The following is a 14,032-nucleotide window of genomic DNA, read 5'->3' as shown; positions in this document are numbered from 1 at the left end:
CTTTTTGTAACAGCTATGTTTATGTTATCAATTTATTCTACCACCTGTCCCATTTACAAAGGCATTAAGATTGCTTTCTGTCTTTCCTGTATTACAGTTTAACATGAAAAAAAAAATCACATTGATGCATGTCTTAATTTGAAAATGTATTCAAACCAGTATGATTGTTATTTGCTGTCAATGCGTTGGATAAACATAAAATAATGATCTATCTTTTAGCCCTATAGCAATGTTCACTCAAGCCTGTTTTTCCATTCATTAACTTTTCTGTTCAGCTCGGTTTATACAAGATGACTTGGATTTGTACAAATCTTCACCATGTACGTGTTTGCCAAACATCTGCCCACCATCATATCCTCTCAAACATCCACACTAAGCTGCAAAATGGAAATGCTCAGGGCTGTTGGAGAAAATACCTCCTTGAAATGCACAGTTTTGTTGGCGGCACTGTGAGGAAAATTTGTCGTTTGGACCATATTTCGAACTCAAGCAGTACCGCATGTGTCGAGTGATAGGTAAAAATTGGCACTATGTGGAGCTACATTTCTGTCTTTGAATACAGTTAATAAATGTGGGGTAAGTTAAGTGTTTTTTTTTTTTCATTACTTCTGATTGTTTTTAGGCCAGGAGAGAATATACAAAATAAACAGAATATTTGTTTGAAAAAACAAACTAACTCTAGCTTGATGGGTTGTGGTGAATTAAAGTAAAATGGTTCTATGCCAATTGTAACTTGGACTTTGAAACTAGGTCAGTAAGTCCAGAGTAAACTGAGGAAGTGCAGCAGATCAATATGGGAACTATTTCGACGTAACCGCAAATGCTAACTTGGGTTCATGGGTTACATGTAACCCGGAATTAAAAAGGACAGCAGCCGGTCCACCTAAAGAGAGCCTTAGATTTACAGGTATAGTTTGAGACAAACTGTGTTTTTGAAGACCTACAAATAATATACCAAATTAATTTAGTGATAGCTATCTATCTATAGATAATCAGATATATAGCTATAGCTAGCTAGCTAGCTGGATGGATGGATGGAGAGATAGATAGATAGATAGATAGATAGATAGATAGATACGTAGCTAGCTAGATAGATAGCCACATATATAGCTAGCAAGACGGATGGTGGATGGATAGATAGACAGACAGACAGACAGATAGACAGCTGGATACGTAGCTAGCTAGATAGCTAGCCACATACATAGCTATAGCTAGCTAGCTAGCTGGATGGATGGATGGAGAGATAGATAGATAGATAGACAGATAGATAGATAGATACGTAGCTAGCTAGATAGACAGCCACATATATAGCTAGCAAGACGGATGGTGGATGGATAGATAGACAGACAGACAGACAGATAGACAGCTGGATACGTAGCTAGTTAGATAGCTAGCCACATATATAGCTATAGCTAGCTAGCTAGCTGGATGGATGGATGGATGGAGAGATAGATAGATAGATAGACAGACAGACAGATGAATAGATAGATAAAAAATAATGCATTATCACATAATGTCTTCTGTCCAGTAAGCCTACATTCCGATCTGAATTTTCATCAAGCGAGTATGCATTTGTGCTCATTTCAATTTTCAGTTGAAGTGTTTGAATATGTATTCTAAGGCTATTTATTATTATTTTTTTTTAACTTGGATTTGTCTTTAGGACATGTAGTGTGTATTGTGCATTCAGTGTTCATATTCCTTTCAAGTTCTGAAGTCACATATGCAGAATTTCATGCTGTTGATTGTTTCCTTGGAAAAAAAGGTTTGCTTTCAACCTTTGGAAACCCATTTCTGATCATCAATGTTTAAAAAAATGTGGCTAAACCGTGAGGATGTTGATGGCAGTGAAACAAAAAATATTTCCAGTGATGCGGTCTCAATGCCGTAAAATCTCAATCTCTTTTGTAGTCAGAAAGATCACAAGTCACTGCTTTACAAACTGCATGGTGCGTGTCATTAATATTGTGTCATGTCATTTACATTGCCAATTCAATGTTACGCATCCCTTTACACAAGTGATGTTCGATGTTATAGTGGCATAACCTGTTTCTTCTGGATTCACAGAACATGTCTTTTCTTGCCTTTTTTCAAAATAACTTGTAGGTTGAGCGGCTGTTGACAGGCCAAGGATGTTTCTTATAAGCTGCTAAGATGTTTATATTTGATCTATAATGCCCTCCTACATAAGATGGCTACAAATGATAGCTGCGAAATGTGCAGCCTCTCGAAACAAGTTATGGAAATGCACCTGCTATATTTTCTATATGTTGAAACTACTGGGTGCGTATTTGTTTACTGGTAATACTGGTTATAAATGTGACATTACTAAGTAAACGGCAGTGGGGGTCGACTATCTTACATCACATCGATGGTCATTCTTGTGCTAATGAAGTCTACAAAACAAGACTGCGTAAACCTCCCCCCATCTGTCCGACACATCTGTCACCCTCTGAGATCGTCCTCACTCATAATTATTCGGTTTTGTCACGGAATGTGCGAGTGGCACCCTGTAGAGTGCAGGGCTGCGTGGGTGTGCGATTGACCTGGTCCAGCCGGTTTCTCACTCACTGTCAGCAGCCGCTCTGTCTTTCAACCAACATTCACTTTGCATACGACCGACTGCCCCGCAGCACCTCGAGCTTTTTCGTTGCCTCATTCCCAGCAGTTGTCGAAGCGTTCTTGAGAAAAAGCTCCCAAGTTCACCGCAGAGTTCCTTCTTTCCACTGTAATTGTCTTTGTATGGGCACATGGATGGCGGATTTATGAGCGAGTTGCGTGACCGTGTTCAAAGAAATTTTTCGGTACATTTGTTAACACAAATTGGGTGTCTCTCCGCCACATAACTACTAATTAAGTCCTCGTGTATACCAAACATGACCTGCTGTATATGCATTATAGCACATCCAAGTGATATTCTCCTTTGGCCCTTGCTAGCAGTTAGCCATAAGCCAAGGTCGTAAGTTAAATAACAACGTACATGTGTGACTCGAGCGTGAATCTAACCCACCTTCAGTGCGGGCGATGTTTCAGTGTTTGATGTCCCGTGATCACATGATGCTGCTCACGCAGCTGCAGGCTCAAACCCCATTTGATTCAAACTTAAAATAGGCTGACTTTGATCCAAAAAGTACAGTGAAGTGTATCATTATGTGATTTGATGGTTAGATTATTTTTGTACTAGGTGTTAGTGGAACAAGAGTTAAGCAGCAAAATCCACACATTTTTATCCATTTCAGGGGGGAACGGCCATATTGCCACTTGCTGTCGACTGAAAATGACATCACAGTTGCTCAGGTAACGACCAATCATGGCTCAGCTTCAGAAAACAGGCGAGCCGCGATTAGTCGTCACCTTAGCCCGGAGCAATGTTGGGCGTGTTTGGAAATACGCGCACTGGTTCAGAATTTGACATTCAAAAACGGAACGCTCCAGTGGCGTCGGGCAGTAGGAGATAGAAATGTTACTAGCAAGATGTCAGGGTTGTGACCTGATCCGGGATCTAAATTCATTTCTTATGTACTGCGGCTACTTCTGAAGTTGGTAACTTAAGGATTTTTTTGGCGCTAGGTCTGGGGCTTTTCTGAAGGTGGTTGTTCTTGTGCTGGCTAATGTTGACGCTAGCTAGCTTTGTGGGACCACACTTTTGTCCATTTTAAGAAACAGCCACTGTAACCACAACAAAACACACGTAATAGTGGTACGTTTGGAAACTAATAGGAGCAGAGCGCTCTCAGTGTTGCGCATGGAATTCAGAGTGTATTTCCGAACGTACCCTTTGATATTATTGGTTGGTCCGGACCACTGTATTGACGTTATTTGTCAGTTTAGCGAATTATTTTGAAATTTCTCGTCATTTCTATTCTTTTTTTTTTGTGTTAAAAGTAGGAGCCAGGCTCTCTTTTTAACATCGGTGAGCCTTCCTGTATGACTCAAAAAATATTTTTTAGTCACTGCAAAAGTCCACTGGAAGAGTGAAACCCGACCAACGTCATCTTTCCTTCCACCAATTTTGGCTATTTTAATGGATCTTTCTAGGTGTTTAAATTTGGTAGGTCGACTATAGTTCATAAGTAAACGCTCGTCCCAGGAGACTTTTGGACCTTCTGTTTTAAATCATCCTGGGTGGGTGTGAGGGGCATCTGCAGTTCTTCATCCCCACCAGCAGACCACAAAAGACTCCTGTCACCATTTCCACATCATCCTCTATAACCACCGCGGCCACCGCATGGCTCCGTGCCATTTTCTCCCTTTTATTTTCACACCACGCCTGCCATCCACACTGGTGGTCTTAAAGAGAGATTGATAGGGCTATCCTCCATCACTCATTGCCTTGAATAAGAGAAGCCTCAGTGAAAGCGCCAAGCGCCAGAGAGTAGCTTGAGGGAGAATGTCAAACTGACGCATTGCCTCTTACACTTAGGCCGCATGGCAACAAATGTTATGTCTGGGTGACTTTTGGTTTAACAACTGTTGTACTTGACCAATGCAATGCTTTTTTCAAAATCCAATCGGTCTATTAAAAAACTGACCATGAGAATGATGTTTGATTGTAGCCCCTTTTTTTTTTTTAAGTTTCACAATTAAACCAGTTTATACAGATTCTGAGTATGTAGCGGGGTGGAATGTTCACTCATCAATTTACATAGACGTTTCTGCAATTAACCTTGCAGCATAGCCTCCAGTGGTTTCTGCCATCAGAATTTTCTCATCTGATTTCACCGCCTCTTCCTTTACTGTTGCTATCAATTGGGGAAGACCGAGGAAATAAATGGGTGGGGTCCCATTTCTTCCCTCTCTCTACTGTTAATGATGTCATATTCGGACTGGTTCTCTTAAATTTGTACATCTTGCAAAATCTGGTAGGAGGTACAAATCAGTCTTTGGTCATTGTGTAGTGAATGAATAGTGGCAGAACATATAAATGAAATATGAGCTCAGAGCTCATGTTGACTAGAAATAAGTGGTTCAATGCATTGACGTGCTCTGAAGCTTGAATGGTCAGTCCATTAGCAGGCAACAGACAAGGGCACGATAAGCAGTTGGGAGGAGTAGCCTTGCAGCCTGCAGACATGTCATACTCAATTTTGCCCACTGTTCTTGTTCTGTAAGTGTTCCAGCTGCTGTTCCGGTGGGGAAATAATTAAAACCATCTGAAGTCACAAGTTCTGCTCTGCTAAAAATATGATGTTATAGTTAGAGGAGTCGAGCAGCCAAGCGTGGGAGATTAGAGAGTGACAAATTTGAAGCGGAACGAAAGGGCTTTCTGTTTCTTGATTACCAGTGCCAGAGATGGCAAATCCAGGTCCAGAAAGTAAAAACCCTGCCACAGTTTGGCTTTAGCCCCTTGTGCTAGCTAGCTAGCTAGTTGCCTAGCAACCATCCGGGGTGCTAGCTAGCTAGCACCTAGGTCTAAAGCTAGCTCCCTAGCAGGTGAACAAGCACCCGGGGAGCTAGCTAGGGAGATTGCTAGCTAAAGCCAAACTTTAGCTAGCAATCTAGCTTTACTTTCTGGACCTGGGTTACCATTTTTTTTTTGTTTCTGTCTTTTAACAAGTCTAGAGATTCATGAATATGTTGCCATGCCAAAAGCCAAACTTTCTGTTGAATGTTAACTGAAACAGTGTGCTGAAACAAAGATGGCCATTAGCCTTAGAGGTCCATGGTTCGTTGTCAGTGCTGTGGTGATGCTGATTGGATCCTTTGCTTCTTATGCAGAGAAAACACTGGTCTATAGCCTATTGTTAGATAAGGGAGATGGTGTGGTCAATTGGGTCAAAGATGTCTGTGCCCAGTTTTGGTTGGAAAGATAACCTCATATCTAGATTGCGTATCAAAAGGCAGACTGGCCATGTAGAATGATGAAAGCAGCTTCTGTCTAGTAGACTTATTCCATGACTAAAGGTTGTTCAAAATGAGACCCTTTTTGATGTGTACTAAACTGGACTGGATTCAAAGACTCAACTGAACAGCATTCAGACACACTTCCATTGCACTACAAGGTTCGATGACCTCTAGCGTGTCAAATGTTATTCAAACAGTTTTTTTTCCTCCTGACGCTTCCATGACCCATATGCAAATTGTTCTACGTGACAGCAAGAAAACTGAATTATGTTACTTTCAGTATTTAGTGTGAATTCAGCCTTTAACATAAGCATCAATAGATGGAGGAAGACCTCAGATTGCGAACATGCATCTGTGAGCCAAAAGTCACCGTCAGCTTTTGACTTTACGGGCATGAAAAGCTGCCAAAATGTTGTATTAACAAAGCATAATCTTAGGAATTTTGTACAGAATTACATGGAATGGTACACGTTTGTTGCATGTACTGATCTTGAGCATGAACCAAAGCAAATATTCTTGTGTGTGCTGGACTTAAGGCCTTGAAGTATGTTTTTCCCTTTGGGGATGCTTAGTTGGATATTTACATTTCTTTAGTCAACTGTGGATTACAAACATTTGTCGATACTGCCCGGACCGGACAATTTGGAAACGTATGCTCTAAGGCAGGATGGCTCTTAAAACACGGACATTATTGCGTCTTCTGTACTTTCGGATTTTATTGGTTGCTATGTGCATTTATCAATTGTGAATTCAAGGTGAATAATTATTTTTTAAACCAAGTAGCTAGTTCCCCGCACGCGCTAGCTGTGCTAGCTGCGCTAGCTGCGCTAGCTGCGCTAGCATGTTACAACAAAAACAACAACATTATTTTCGTACACTTTAACAATTTTAACTTTTAGGCTGCTGGGAAAGGAAAATAAGAAACCTTAACCGTAGTTGGAGAGATCTCAAAATCGAACATCTTGACCACAAATCTATTTTTAGCCAGAGCCAGCCACGGCTAACGGCTCACTTATATCACGCTTGCATTATGGTAAAAGCATTTTTACTATCTTACAATGACACTTACCTAAATCAAAATGGTCAGAACACACTTTGGTAGACTTTGTCGATTGGAAATGCTTTCGATGTATCTTTGTAATTCCGGCCACTTCTTTGTCGTTCCCATTCGACATTCCATGCACATAATGTGGGGCTAACGGCGGCATTGGAATACTATCTAGAAGTTTCATTTCACATCTTTGTTCGCCCAATTATGCACCCGTGTTTTTCTGCACTCCTGTTTCATTGCTAGTATATTATTAAATAGAACAATCCTGCCTGGGGGAGTTTTGTGATTGTGGAGGTCTTTGTGTATGCAGCTTAATTTTTCATAGCTTTTGTAATTTTTTTACTGTAGAAAACTAGATGAGACTGAATTAGCAATATACTCCATTTTGTTGGATGGTCGAGAGGTTTGAGATGTAGCACATCAAATCTTCTTCGCCAAATCTGTGATGTCATTTTTTTGTAGAATAAAACAAACTAAATTTTGCTAGGTGACCAAGCCACGACTTGTTAGCCAGCTAGCTCGCTATTCCGCTATGTTATGTGGATGCACATACATGACACAAAACCGAGTGAGGACTTAATGCACGATGACACCGGTAGCGGGCTAGCATGACGTTAACCCACTAGCCCGCAGACCATTGCCAGCCTATTAGCTTATGGTTCGTGTGTGGGTCCACATAACAGAGACACTTAAGTGAACGTTAACTGTTTATCATAAACATTAGCATACATAATTCAGCCTGCGGCTCATATTGACTGACAGGTAAGAGTCAAACATGGCGTGTGTTCACCACGCAGGGCACTGTTTTTCATTATTTTGTAGCCTCATTCTATATACTTAGCAATTGTATTCATTCAGATTTGTCAAGCTTGTTAACGGTCTTCCTTCTGGTGTGTCAAATTTACGAGACATTTTTTTATTTTCATTGAAGAGGGACATTTAAGGTAGTTATCCAAGTTGGAACACCAATTCATTTGGCTGGATCTTTCACTCATGATGGAAATACGCTGTAATTTCTCTGAGGGCGCAAAGTAAACTATATTTTATATTTTTGCCAAGTCATCATATGCTGCTTCTCACATCTGCGAGGAAATCTGACCGTCCTCATTGGGGTTCTCTGGATGAGCAGATGGCTTAAATGCAGCGTCTCCCTAAGGGATCTGAGGTTCAAGCATCTCTCCGTAACATGACACCCACCTTCTGCTTCTTTCCTCTAATAGCCACTTACATTGTATTGTTGATTCATTCATGATGTTTTAATTTGCTTTCTCTCATTCACCGGCCTTTTGAAATGTGTGCTTTCAGCATTTGTGCCAGACCGTTAGGGCCTTTCAGTTGCTCCTTGCGATAAGGCGCTAACTCTACAAAGTGCTTACATACATTCTGAGGTGTTGAAATTGCATTTGTGTGGGCAATTGTGGTTAGCACAGGTGATGTGTACTAAAGAAACAATTAACCCCCGAGATTATTTAAACACGTACGTGTCAGGAATGTCGCGCCACAGTCACACTTCTCCTTTTAGGCGTATGTTTTGTCGACTACAGATCTATGACCAAGAAATGTATGTGCCATACCCCAAAATACACATAGCCTGACGATAGGTTGACTCTCTAATTGGCTTAATGATGTGTCATTAGGCAACCACTCAATGAGGTCCGCATGGTCATCGTCTCCGGCTGCAGTAGCAATTCCAGCTCCTGTTGAGTCATGAGGCAGTTTTTGTTTATTTGGACCAGATGTTGAGCTTTCTATGTTCTATAATCATAAAGGGTGATGAGTTGAGGATCAGAAGGTCACACAGTTGTAGACTTTGCTGTGGAGGACTAAAGAAATTGGTATGGCTTTTATCTTTCTTTAACTTGTCATTGGATAATTTCTCCTCAGCAGCTCCAAAGCGACTTTGTATGTTTGATTCATATTTGCAAGCAAAAAAAGCAGAAGGATTTATTTATTTTTAATTTTAATTTTATTTTTTTCCTTTTTTCTGAAAAAAGAAGGATTTATTTTGATTACATTGCGCTCTGAAAGAGGGAGGCTGACAGGTTGAACTACTTGGTTGGAGCTGGTGAGTCACTGGGAGGTCAGAACACCCAGAGCTCAGAAATTACAGGATCGAGTTTTCACCTTTTTTTGGGGGGTGGTGGTGGTAGTCTCAGTTCACTTCTCAAACACTGTTTTGTATTTACACTCAAGTTCAGAGGTAGCAAATCCAGGCCCAGAAAGTGAAAAACCCTGCCAAAGTTTGGCTTTAGCCCCAGGTGCTAGCTTGCTAGCTTCCTAGCTAGCTCCCATGGTGCTTGTTTGCCCGCTAGGGAGCTAGCTAGCTAGCTAGCATCAGGGGCTAAAGCCAAACTGTGGCAGGGTTTTTACTTTCTGGACCTGGATTTGGCGTCTCTGCTCAGGAACATTTGAACCTAGCTAGCTCCTGAAAGAGGCTAATTATTTGTCCTCTTTTGCGTGTTCCAAAAACTTGAAGATAGACTTCCTGTGAGAAAAATTCCTTGCAAAGATGATTTATTACAGAGAATTCTCCGGTCACACAACAATGAACATCACGTAAAAGGTGGAATTCCAGGGTGCGTGTGTGCCCCCTCCTTTGCGGAATACAGCTTTTAAAGAATCCAAATCAGTAAGAGAACACCTATTCTCCTCCCATCATGAATAAGTAAAACAGATTGGTTCTCACACAATATGTTACATAATATTATTTTCGTACACAGTCCGCAGCGGTGTTCGTCCTTTTAGACAAAATATACTCTCAGGGTACTTTTCGTACTTTTTTCCCAAAACAATATCTCACAAACAAATTGAACTGGATTTAGAGTGGCCATGAGTGATGGTGCTCTCAGGGTATGTGTGTGGCAAAATCTGTTCTTACGAAGAGAATGTGTGTGCGCAAAACACTGAGAAGGAATTTTTAGACCAAACAATGTACCAGCTTAGGTTAAGGTCAAATTATACTGAGTTCAACACTACTTCACCTACTTTACACATCTATCAAACATTTCAACATGGTTAATATATGAAATAAAGAATTAAAAATGTTAATAATGTCTAACACTCCCCGGGTGCTTGTTTACCTGCTAGGTAGCTAGCTAGATAGCATGAGTGACTAAAGCCAAACTGTGGCAGGGTTTTTACTTTCTGGACCTGGATTTGCCATCTCTGCTCATTATCATTAGAACCTGTGTCATTTTCATCAGTCTGTAGGTTTCTCTGTGTAGTAATTCTGTGACTTTTAAAAAATAATGACGATGCGGCCTTTACGTTCCTCAACTTTACTGTACTCAACCTGAAAAGCTTCCTCTAACAGACTCAAGTTAATCTTTAAAAATCAATAGACTGTGTTGACTTTAGTCTTCATGCAGTAGTGGCCTCCATTTTCTTTCTCTCTTTGACAGATTTATCACCATATGCACAAAACAGGTATGGAATTGTTGCTCTAGTTTTCCTTCTCACAATTGTTGATTTACTTGAGAGGACCCTATTCATACGAATGTAAGGACTTTCAACCAAGGATATACTGTATAAAAATTCAGTTTGTATAATGTTGTTTTTCTTGATTAAAACAGGATTACCAAAATATTGTGCAATAGTTGTTGTCTTTAGAATGATTACAAACGATTGTAACTGCTGTACATGTTTTACATGCGATGAGCAATGTCTCTCGCAGTCATTGGCCATCAGCACAGCATCGTTCTACTGTATGACTCACAGTGTAGGGATCAGATCTCACCCAGTTGACAAAAGAGAGCTTGTTGATACTATCTTTAAATGACAACCTTTTATCTTTATTGCGAATTCTTGTGCACGTCTTTGTTTTTTTTTATTTAGATGTAATCACTAGTTGTGAACATTTCGAAATCAAAAAGGTTGACAAGAATGACCCCGACGTGATTTGAACACGCAACCTTCTGATCTGGAGTCAGACGCGCTACCGTTGCGCCACGAGGTCCTGTTACGGGCAGCGACAGAAAATCTAGTTGCGGTTGCTGCGGGATGGCAACAGCCGCATTTCCTCTCTCTCTCTAGAACACAATCCTCCGCTGAATCACCGCAGGGCACAAGCTTTTTTGTGCAAACTTGTGACAAGGACAGGAAATCTCCTGTTGTACAAAAGACATGGATAATAGGGTGAAAAGAGCTTTTGTCTTGCTCGTTATTGAGTCTCGGTGAGTACGTGTTTGCGTGTCGTACACAGGGGACCAACCGGTGTGTCACCTCACAAGTCAATACCTGATCAAGGCAAGTCAGGTGGCGTAACTCTCACAAGGTCAACGTGGCTAAAGACGAACTATAAACACCCAGGTTCCTTTACGGATTCAAATTTATGATCACATTGAATGGAGTTCATGTCGTAAATGAAATATGAAAACATTGACATCCACAGCATACTTCTTACTCTTGACAAGCATTCTTTTCCTGAGGTCCCTTTCAGTAGTGAAGTCTGCTTATACTTCTGTAAATGAGGGCTTTGCGCTCATATTTCTCATGGCAGAGCACCATAGTTGTAAAGCTCCTACATCACGCCAAGCATGTCAAATCCAAACAGTGTCTGCTCATGTTCTTTCAGCTTCACAAGTGTGTCTTCGGGATTATGTTTTTGTGGCTGAGCTGCTCTTAAAAGTAATCCATTTGAAGAACAAGCCAAGGATGATGTCTGTGCCAAATTGACATATGGCTTTTGAATACAGAATTTTGTCCCCTTTGGTTCACTTTATGAACAGAAGTATTTAGACACCTGGCTTTTTACACCTGAAGAATTTTAGTTAAATCTGGAGCTGGTCAACCTTTTGTAGCTTTACTTGCCGGGAAAACTTCCTATAGTGTTTCTGGTAATGTGTGTCCATTCATCCTGAATTCATCCGAAATATGTTTGATTGGGTTGGTCCTTTAGACCAAACGGATCCAACAACGCTCTTATGGAATTTACTTGCTTCAGCTTTCCACTAGAAAAAAGGAAGATCTTAGTCATTGGGGAAACGGATCTGGTTGACTTGAATTCTGTAGAGAAAATCTGACTCTATTTAGAGAGGGACCAAATAGACTCAGTTTTAGAGTAGGCTAAGATTTACACTAGGAAAAGAGTAAAAAATAAAAAATAAATAAAAATAAAAGTCCAACCTACCTTTACTCGTGAACAGGGTAGGTTGGACTTTAATTTTTATTTTTCGTTTTTTTCGGTCCCTTGTGGTAAAGAAGGAGCTAAGCCGAAAGGCAAAACTCTCAATTTACCGGTCAAATTTACGTTCCTGCCCTCACCTACGGTCACGAGCCGATGAGTCGTGACCGAAAAAACAAGATCCCGGATACAAGCGGCCGAAATGAGTTTCCTCCGCAGGGTCTCCCTTAGAGATAGGGTGAGAAGCTCGGTCATCCGGGAGGGACTCAGTGTCGAGCCGCTACTCCTCCGCGTTGAGAGGAACCAGTTGAGGTGGCTCGGGCATCTGGTTCGGATGCCTCCTGGATGCCTCCCTGGGGAAGTGTTCCGGGCATGTCCCATCGCCGGGAGGCCTCGGGGACGACCCAGGACACGCTGGAGAGACTACGTCTCTCGGCTGGCCTGGGAACACATTGGGATCCCGTCGGAGGAGCTGGCTGAAGTGGCTGGGGAGAGGGAAGTCTGGGGTTCCCTGCTAAAGCTGCTGCCCCCGCGACCTGACCCCGGATAAGCGGTAGATAATGGATGGATGGATAAAAATAAAAGTCACTCAAGGGTTGAGGAACAAACTCACGACCTTCAGCTTGGGCGACCATACTACCACCTGAGCTATGCCCTTACTTCTGTTTGATTTTCTCCAAGAGACCAAAGACATCATTTTTGTTCTTGGCGCTAGGAAGATTCCATGGAATCATGGAATCAGCTGCAGCTGACACGAGCGATATTCTAGCAGAAAGCAGGACCTGCGTGGCTCAGGAAGTAGATCGGCTGTCTCCCAACCTGAAGGTTGTGAGTTCGTTCCTCCACCCTTGAGCAACTTTTATTTTTTATTTATTTCTTTATTTCATGCTCTTTCAAGTGTAACTATAACTATAAAACTGAGTTTATTTGGTCCCACTCTAAATAGAGTGAAATTTACTCTTACAGAATTTACTGTGTATTGTGCACCCCCAGAGCATCAACATGAGGTGGGCAGTTCCATCGTTTTAATGACGGATGCCCAATTTTTGGTGAATACTTCCACATTTTGCTTTACGACGCGAAAACTCAGGGAAAAAAATGCGCAGACCGAAAAGCAGCGTCCGTATTGACCCGTCATGCTCAGTCCGTGCATTTATTCGAGTGTCGGCGTGTCATAAAGCGCGCGTAAAATATGCGGAAAGGTGGACATCGTCAATGACGGGCCCACGTTACGTCGTAAGTGCCCAGCTTTGGTGAATTCAATCATATCGGGCAACTGTATATTCAATGTGACTTTCAATAACATCCTCTTCCTGCTCAGTTTCTTGTAACAGCATTGGACTTACCACATTTTCCTTCCTTATAACCTAAAAAAAAAAAAAAAAAAAAAAACTTTTAACACACCAGCATTCCTTTCATAAGTTGGACCATTTTTCCTGGTGAACCAGAGTGGAGTTAAGTACAACAGAGCCTGAAGGCATTTGACCACAGACCCAAAGATAGCTCAGTTTGGAGGAGAGCGAGGGCTGAAGAAAACAAACAGACCGAGGGAGGACACAACATAGACAAAGAGCGAGAGGGGGATTCTTTCCTAACATTAGGATGGAAGGAATAGTCTTCTAGCTCATCGGTTTCTCTTTCCCCTCTTGTCTAGATTGGCTTTCATGCCTCAATGCTTGAAGATGTTGGTCAGAGCCAGAAAGAAAAAGAAATGAAATGGACTGAAAATAGAAATAGAAGTAGTGCTGGACCCCGCATGATTTGGAAATTATTTTGCGTCTGGTATGTCCTTAACTTGAAACAAATCGGCATCTAAATGATATTGTTATCTTTGGTTTTCATGAGATTTATCCACAGGTCACATTTGTTCAGATCATTTTTTATGAAAAAGCCATGAATAAATGCATCAGGGCATACAGAAGATTAAAACATTTCATAACAGCTAGCATGATGTCAATCCATGAAAATATCACAATGTGCCAACTGGTAGCGCTTTTATGACCCACATAGTGATC

The 14,032-nt window shown here is 41.3% G+C and overlaps 1 protein-coding gene and 1 non-coding gene across 3 annotated transcripts in view; one reads left to right on the top strand and one right to left on the bottom strand.

Annotated features, from left to right (window-relative positions):
- LOC144040306 (partitioning defective 3 homolog) overlaps positions 1–14,032 on the top strand; it is a 284,979-nt gene that overhangs the window by 11,759 nt on the left and 259,188 nt on the right. The window lies entirely within an intron of this gene.
- trnaw-cca (transfer RNA tryptophan (anticodon CCA)) lies at positions 10,779–10,850 on the bottom strand. The gene has a single exon. It is a non-coding gene; the product is annotated as a tRNA-Trp (tRNA).

This window comes from Vanacampus margaritifer, chromosome 20 (genome assembly GCF_051991255.1).
Source record: "Vanacampus margaritifer isolate UIUO_Vmar chromosome 20, RoL_Vmar_1.0, whole genome shotgun sequence".
NCBI lineage: Eukaryota > Metazoa > Chordata > Actinopteri > Syngnathiformes > Syngnathidae > Vanacampus > Vanacampus margaritifer.
The sequence above is the reverse complement of the archived record's forward strand: the minus strand, read 5'-3'. Positions and strand labels throughout refer to the sequence as shown.